Below are 7,719 nucleotides of genomic sequence, written 5' to 3'. Positions count from 1 at the left end.
TGCCAGCTCGGCAATGTGTGGCTCTGGAATAGACCCATGTCCTTTTCACTTTCTTTTTGTGGCCCTAACCAGCCGCGTGGCCATGCCTCACATCAGGGGAAGTGGAATCCTGCTCCGCGGTATACTAGGACCGGAGATTAGTGACTGTCTACAGTGCTGTCACTACATCAGTTGGAGCAGCAGGAACGGAAGCAAGATTTCAGGTCACCTGGCTTCATTGGTGTTCTCACCATCAGGGAACAAATTGGTTGGGACATCAGAAAGCTAAGAGAAAACTGAGAGGGAAAGTATGCAAACAGAAAAGTTGCCCTAGTCTCAGAGTAGAACAAAAGTTTTTCCTGGTGAGATTTTTTTGGCGTCTGTGGAAAATTGGACTAAAGCCTGTGTTTTCTTGTGATAAGAGATTTCCCCACACAGTATAAATAAAAATTGCTTTCATTTTTCTTTGACATTTATCTGCTTAAATGTACATGCCAGACACAGGGCTGGGGCAAGCTGCTGCCTTCTGTGATTCCCACATAACAAGCCATTCTAGGGAGGCACATTTTCCAGGATAAAAAGACAATGAAAGAACAGCTGTGGGCCAAAAATTCAAGAACCTAGATGAACTGAGCCAGACGTCCACATGATATATCACATGTGACGTCAGATTAACTTCATCTGAGCCAGCATTTGGGACGGGGAGGCCCCCATCAGAGGTGTGCTAAGACTCTTTTCTAGCACAAAAATAATTTGTGGACAACCCATCAAGTGTTCTGCGGTACATATTTTAACAGGAGCTGCCTCATATTTCTTTGCATTTAGCACTAAGCTGTCGTGTGAATGAAAGTATTAGAATTCCCTGGTAGGCTTTGAATGTGTGTGTGTGATTTGTGTTTACATGTTATTAAACATACTTCTGTAATATGCATTTGGACATATAAGTTTATTGATTTTATTAGGTAAAATCAAACACCTCTGGTATAATAACTACTGTTAACTAACTTATTGACTATGACAGAAAGTTCTCAGGCTGAGTGATGGGCCTTTAGCAGGAGTTGGGCAGAATGTAGACAGTAGAAGCTCTGAGCTGTCACTCAGCTCATCCAGATGTGTGTTCTTGAGGAAGTTACTTATCTCCCTGAATTTCTGGATCTTCTATAATTTGCTAACGACAACCATTTGTGAGTGTGCTCTCATTGTGGCACTGTGCTGCCCTCCTTACATGGCACATGCCATTTAACCCTCCTGTGCCATATGCCAGGCTATAGCCACTTTACCTGGCATGCTGAATCCTACAGAGGCAGTAAAACCTGCCCACTCATGTATCATCCAACTGGCATGAGAGGAAGGCCAGACTCACACTTGCTGTCAGGCTCTGACATCCAGATACTGTTCACATAACTCCCAGGTCTTTTGGAAGGTCCAGGTAGACTTTTGAGTTGTCTCCGAAGGTGGAATTTGGTCAATGAGTAGAGCTGAGAGGGAGGTGAATTTAGATTTCAAAATGACAGTGAAGTTTCTCATTGTGGGTACTTTCTAAGATTAGAAGTTTCCATCTGAGGAGGAGTAACTGTGACCATCTGTGGAGGGTACTGGTTTCAAGAAAACTGTTTGGGTGGGCTGCTGAGCTTCATGACTTAAGCTCCAGGATCTGATGTTTCTACAGAGCAGAGAACAAGTACGAAGACTGGGGATCGCACAGACTCAACTTTGCACCCTACTTTATCATTCCATTAGTTCTGTGGCCTTGGGTAAGTTACTTAATGTGCCTGAATCTATTTCCATTGTTTCCTGCTTGTAATTGGATGATGTGCTCTATGACTCACAAGCTTTGCCCTTTAGAGTGGTGCTGAGCAACAAATTCTGCTTATTTAAAGATCAGTCATAGAATTTGAGCTTGGTGGATTTGCACTGGAGAAGCATTTTGGAAGAGGGTGGCAACTATTCTGGGCTAGAAAAATCATCTTGTGGGTTAGCCTGTGGGAGGGCCTGCAGCAGAAGGCAGGTGAAGTTTGTTCTTTGGTTGCTGGCCCAGGCTGCAGAGGGGCTCCGTGTGACTTGGGCTTTACTGGGAGTAGAAAGTGTTAACAGTGGATTTCAGTGAGTGGAAGATGAATTGGTTGATTTATTGAAATGTCATTAGTTAATTGTTCTTGGGACCGAAGTTGATCAAGTTCAAAAGTTTTGACAGAGAAAAGGTTGTCTTAGAGAGGACACTTGTTGCAGAAAGTGAAATATACAGAGTATGTAGCTTTTGGTGGAACCAAGTTTTAACTTCTCCAGGTATGTTCCTTGGAGGTTCAGCCCAATATGGCCCAATGCCAGTTCTGCCAAATATGTACCTCCAATAAGCAATTCCATCTGCCTGAGCCCCAGGAGGGTCATGATGTTGAGGTGCTGTCATTTGGACCTAATCAAGCAGACCAGAAACCATCTCACCAAACTGCTCTGAATTCCTTTTAAAGGGAAGGGGGGGTGGTGCTAGCTTCTCTCTTTTCTACCACAAAAATAATTTGTGGACATTTTTCAACAAGAACTGCCACAAATCTGGTCATATATTTCTTGCATCTGACCCTATAAGATCTTCCCTGCTCCTCAACTCTTAACCTTCTGTGCATTCCAGTGAGATAGTTCTAATACTATTTATATTGCTTCAGCTTCAAATTTCAAAACATTTCTAAGTTTGATGTGAATATTTATTTTCCCACAGATTTCAGAAGGTATTATAGCATGTGTGTGAAACATGTTTAGGCTTTTAGGAATCTGGTTTTACAAATTGGAGGTGATGAAGTGATATGCATAAACCACATAGCTATCTCACTTCGTTAATATTTAAGACCTGTCCTTGTTTTTGTGTTTTGGATGACTGTATCAACTGACTCATAGGTGAACAGTTCTCTAGAAACTTCAGGAAACAAGGTGAGGGTGGGACAGAAATGTTTAATTTTCTCAGTGAATTAAGGCCAGATGTATTCAAATTCTCAGCATAAAAAAAGAATAAAGTACTATCATGCAACACAACATGGGTGAATTTCACACAAATATAGTAGCAAAGAAACCAGACACGGAAGAGCACATTATTTCAGGATACCCTTAAAAGAACAGACAAACTAATTTACATTCTTAAAGGCTACGAAGTGGTTATCTTGTGGTGGGTAAAGCATTTACTGGGAGGGGACATTTGGGGATGCTGGGAATGTTCTCTATCTTGCTCTGGGTACATGGTGGCACACAGATGTAAGAATTCCTCAAATTTTACGCTTAAGATTTTGTGGACAGGGCCTCCCCGGTGGCGCAGAGGTTGAGCGCTGGGTTGCGAAGCTGCCCGCGGCCTCTGTTGCGCCGGTTCGATCCCCGGCTGCTCCCCGGCCACCGGAGGAGGGTCCCACATGACGCGCAGACCTCTCCTGCCGCCTGCTGCTCCCCTCCGCAGTATACAGTGTACTTCGGTCCTTCTGCCTGCTCTGCTCCCCACTCTGGCTCTGGTGAATTCTCTCACCCTCCCGCGCTTCTGACTGTACCCAGTGCATGTATAAACAAAACAAACAAACAAACAAATAAATAAATAAAAACATGCCTCTATAAAAAAAAATTAAAAAAAAAAAGATTTTGTGGAAATTTCTGTATGTAAGTTGAATACCATCTCCAAGATACTCTTGCTCTACTTCCTTTCTGTGAAATTCGCTGACGGTGTTTCTTGTACAGCAGTTGATTCTTTGTCATTGCTGTAGAGTATCTTATGGATGAAGCACAATTAGACTTTTATTGTTGTTGGGCTTCTAAAAAGGTTTAAAAAGAATGACTTTGATTTTTAGGTCTCAAATGGACATATTATCTACTCACTAGCAGATTTTACTTACTAAAATACTAAGAAATACATATTAGAAAAATAGGCCAAATATATTCAAATTCACAATAGAAAAAATTGTTATACATTTTAAATGCCTGAAGATTTATTTCTGGAGCTATGGTTTATTTACTTGTTCGCAATTTGATAAGCAATTTGGATTCTAAAGTATTGATGGGTAAAGTGTGATGACATCTACAAGTTTGAGATATATATATATATAGAGAGAGAGAGAGAGAGAAAGAGAGAGAGAGAGAGAGAGAGAGAGAGAGAGAGAGAAAGAAGCAAAGTTCGAAGAAGAAAGGGAAGATAAAGCAAATGGGGCAAAATATTAGTAATTAGTGAATCTAGGTGAAATAATACTGGTCTATACTATTTCAACTTTTCAGTCTACTGGAGAATTTTCAGAACTAAATGAAATAAATACTCTTAGGCTAGATGTCCATCCATGGTCAGGCGGCAGGTGTGGGGGGTGAAAGGCAGATGAGCATTCCCTGTGGCTGTGCAGGTGTAACTCTTGCCTGTCGGGCTCAGCGTTGCACCATCAGTTCTTCCCACCTCACTGCATTCCTGCTCCTTCCTTCAACTCTTCATCCTTTCCTCCTGTCATTTTCCTAGCCCTGATCTTCATCCTTTTCCTCTGTTTTCTTTCATTGACTATGGTGAAACATAGCTATTTGACAATAAACTATGAATAGCAGTGTAACTCAAATGTTTGGAGCAAACTGTTCTTGAAATTTCCTCCTTCCAGTAAGAGGGTCAACTCAGATTCAAGTAGAAATGTTAAGTTGTCTGTAATTTAAAGATAAATTTAAAGAAAGTAGGGCAGGAGAACAGCATTTTGCTGAAAAAAAAATTTTTTTTTTCCCCTCAAGGCCTGCCAAAGACTATTTCCCACATTATGGAATCTTGGTTCCAGCCTTTTTGAGGTTTTAATGATTGGAAATGATTGCTACTATGTGTTTGTGGTATTATCTGAAAACCATTTCCTGGAGAGGTCAGAGTAAAGCAGCTATTTTGACAAATTCCAGGGAAAGAGACCAAGACAATTCCCTTGGCTGGGGACACCCTGGGGAGGGTGGGGGTATGGTGGGTGGGAAGTGGTTATTGAAGTTGACAACATGTTAGGATGTTGTTCCATTGGAACAGGATCCCTGCTGAAACATCTCTACTTCTCACCCTGACTGGATACGTGATTTTGAAAAGAAGGCTTGTGTTCAACTTAGTTGCATCATCTGAAAAAGAAAACGATGAGACTAAATTTGTTTAAGGCTCTCCCAGCTCTGTAGCTCTGGGAAGCTTCAGCTATCATTGCCCTTGAATAGACACAGCCTGATTCTCTGGTGGAAAAGCAATTTTAGATATGATTGCAAATCTTCATGTAATTTGAGGCTTAAGCATGAACCCGTATGAGCAGTGGTGGTGGGGGGTGCTTTCATCTGAGGGCAGAATGAACAGTTCCTCTTGCCTTTGACTAATGGGAACCAATTAGCAGAAACAGTTTACTTGAAACAAGTGAGTGTCAGAAAGATGGCCACAGTATTGAGAAAACAATATGGATAGTACCTGCTAAAACTCACCCTCAACCCCCCATCCCCTTGTCATAAACTCTAGAAAGGCCACAAACTGGGATTAGGTTTGTGGTGCTGCAGAAGAAGCACACATAACAGAAGGTAGTCCAGGATGAGAGGGCAGCTTCATGAAACCCACTAGGACTCAACTTCTTCTCTTCTCCCCCTGCCACTTTCAACAAATGGTTAACACCTTGTGGTCCAAGATGGCAGCTACAGCCCAGCAACTGTAGCCATACTGAGCCAGCAGGAAGGAAAACTCAGGAGATTTTTTTTAGTCTTTTAAGGAGACTTAAATAGACATCCTGAGAAGATCATAAAACATTTCCACTTACCTTTTATTGGCCAAAATTTTATTGTATGACCACCTCTAGTTGTAAGGGAGAATAGGAATGTAGTCTGTGTGGAATAAGGTTCCTAGTAAAGAGTTAAGGATTCTGTCACTGAGGACAGATATTAGATGAGGAAACCAGAGGCATCTGTCACAGAGAGTATATTTATGAAGAATAAAGACTTTGGAATCAGTGAATCAGTAGTCCTGAGTTTAAACTTTAACTTTTGCTTACTAGCTATAAGATACTAGCCAAGCTACTTAGCCTCTTTTGATCTCTTTGATCTCTTCTGACATTGTACAGTCGACATGCTATTTGCATCAGGGGGATAAAATGAAACAATGAATTTTCAGTATTTAGCATAGTAGCCATACTATTAGGCTAGTTCCTATAGCAGCATCACTGATGTCATTCATTTATTACAATATGTGGTACTGGTTATATACAGTGGATTTACTCCTACTTTTGTGTCCTTACTAGAGAACTAGTGATTTTGCCTGAGACTAGTACAGTGGGGGACGTGATGAGCTAATACATGTTTAAAGAGGACAAAACACCTCAGTCGATGTTGATATGCTCTTTACACTAGCCAGGTGGCCTGGAGACGCCAAGGGGGGTTAGAAGGAATGTTACAGGAAATATTTGTATTTCAGAAACATATGAAGTCTAGGACCATGTAGAAGCAGGAGTAGCTGAAGCAAAACATCCAGCTAAAGGGAAGATCTCAGGTCCTTCACTATCCAACTCTGGCTTCTTCTCACTAGAAGGGGAGCTCCCATGACAGCTCTATGTCCACCCTTCAAGTGGTTTCTGACCAGCTCAAGGATCACTTCCCCAGTTTGCCAACCCTGCCCTGGCCAGTTAGGAGTCATCTTGATTTCTTGTGAGCCATTTACAATGATATCTGTACTGCAACAGGGGATAACCGAGATTCCTACAAGGAAATAGGTGAGGGGAGGTGATAGGGATTTTTTTTGGGGGGGGTTCACGCATCATCCCCAACTCTGGTAGACTTTCAGCCAAACATCCCTGGTACTTTCTGGGGCAGGGCATCACCTAGGTCATGAGGGCAATGAATAAGACTGGACTTCTCTCCTCAAGGCTGTCATTCCCATGGGGAGTCAGACACAATACAGGCGTGGCCACCTGTGCAGCATGTTTGCTTGCATTACCCTGCCTGTGTAACCTTGCAGCCCCTCCCACTAGAGGTGGGGGTTATTTCCCCACACCACTGCTGGCAGGTTTGGTCATATGATTTACTTTGGCCAATGGAATGCGGGCAGACAAGAGTGAGCTGGTTCTGAGCAAGGCCTTGAGTGCTTTTGCCCACATTTTTTGTGACAGCCATCACACAAGATCAACTCCCAGGTGGCTCACCAGTCCAGGCAGGATGAGAGACACATGGTACAAATTTGGATCCCACCTGAAATTTGGAGCTAAGCCTAATCCAGTTAATTTGGCGCTCAGCCAAGCTCCACTTGACCCACAGATCTGTGAACCAGAATAAATGATTATTTTAAGCCTCTTGGTTTGGGCGTGGTTTGCGAAGCAGCATTGTTGTGATTATGGTTAGTTGATACAACAGGCAATTGCAATGTGATGTGTGGAGGACAACAAGGAGCTAGAAGCAAGTGCCACTCCAGTCTTGGGGGGGCTTTGGGGCAGGATGCTTCATGAACTTGTGCAAGTTATTCACTTTTCAGACATTGTTTTTCTTTATCTCTTAGAAAGTTAACAGTTATGAAAAAGAAGAAGAATCCAAATGGACTAAAGGAAAACTTCCCTGACAAGTAAAATAGGCTTTTAGTGATTTTTTCATTCATTCAAGAAATTGGAGTTAGAGGTATAGCTATGAATAGAATAAAGTAGGATCCATGGACATAGAACTTCATTCTAGAGACAGAAGATAAAATGAATAATGTATGCTCTGGAGCACAACAGCCGGAAAGGGAAAATTTTAGTGTTGGGAAGAAGGGTGGTGTGAGGG

The sequence above is a fragment of the Talpa europaea genome (genome assembly GCF_964194135.1).
Source record: "Talpa europaea genome assembly, chromosome: 6".
Classification (NCBI taxonomy): domain Eukaryota; kingdom Metazoa; phylum Chordata; class Mammalia; order Eulipotyphla; family Talpidae; genus Talpa; species Talpa europaea.
This window is presented reverse-complemented; position numbering follows the sequence as displayed.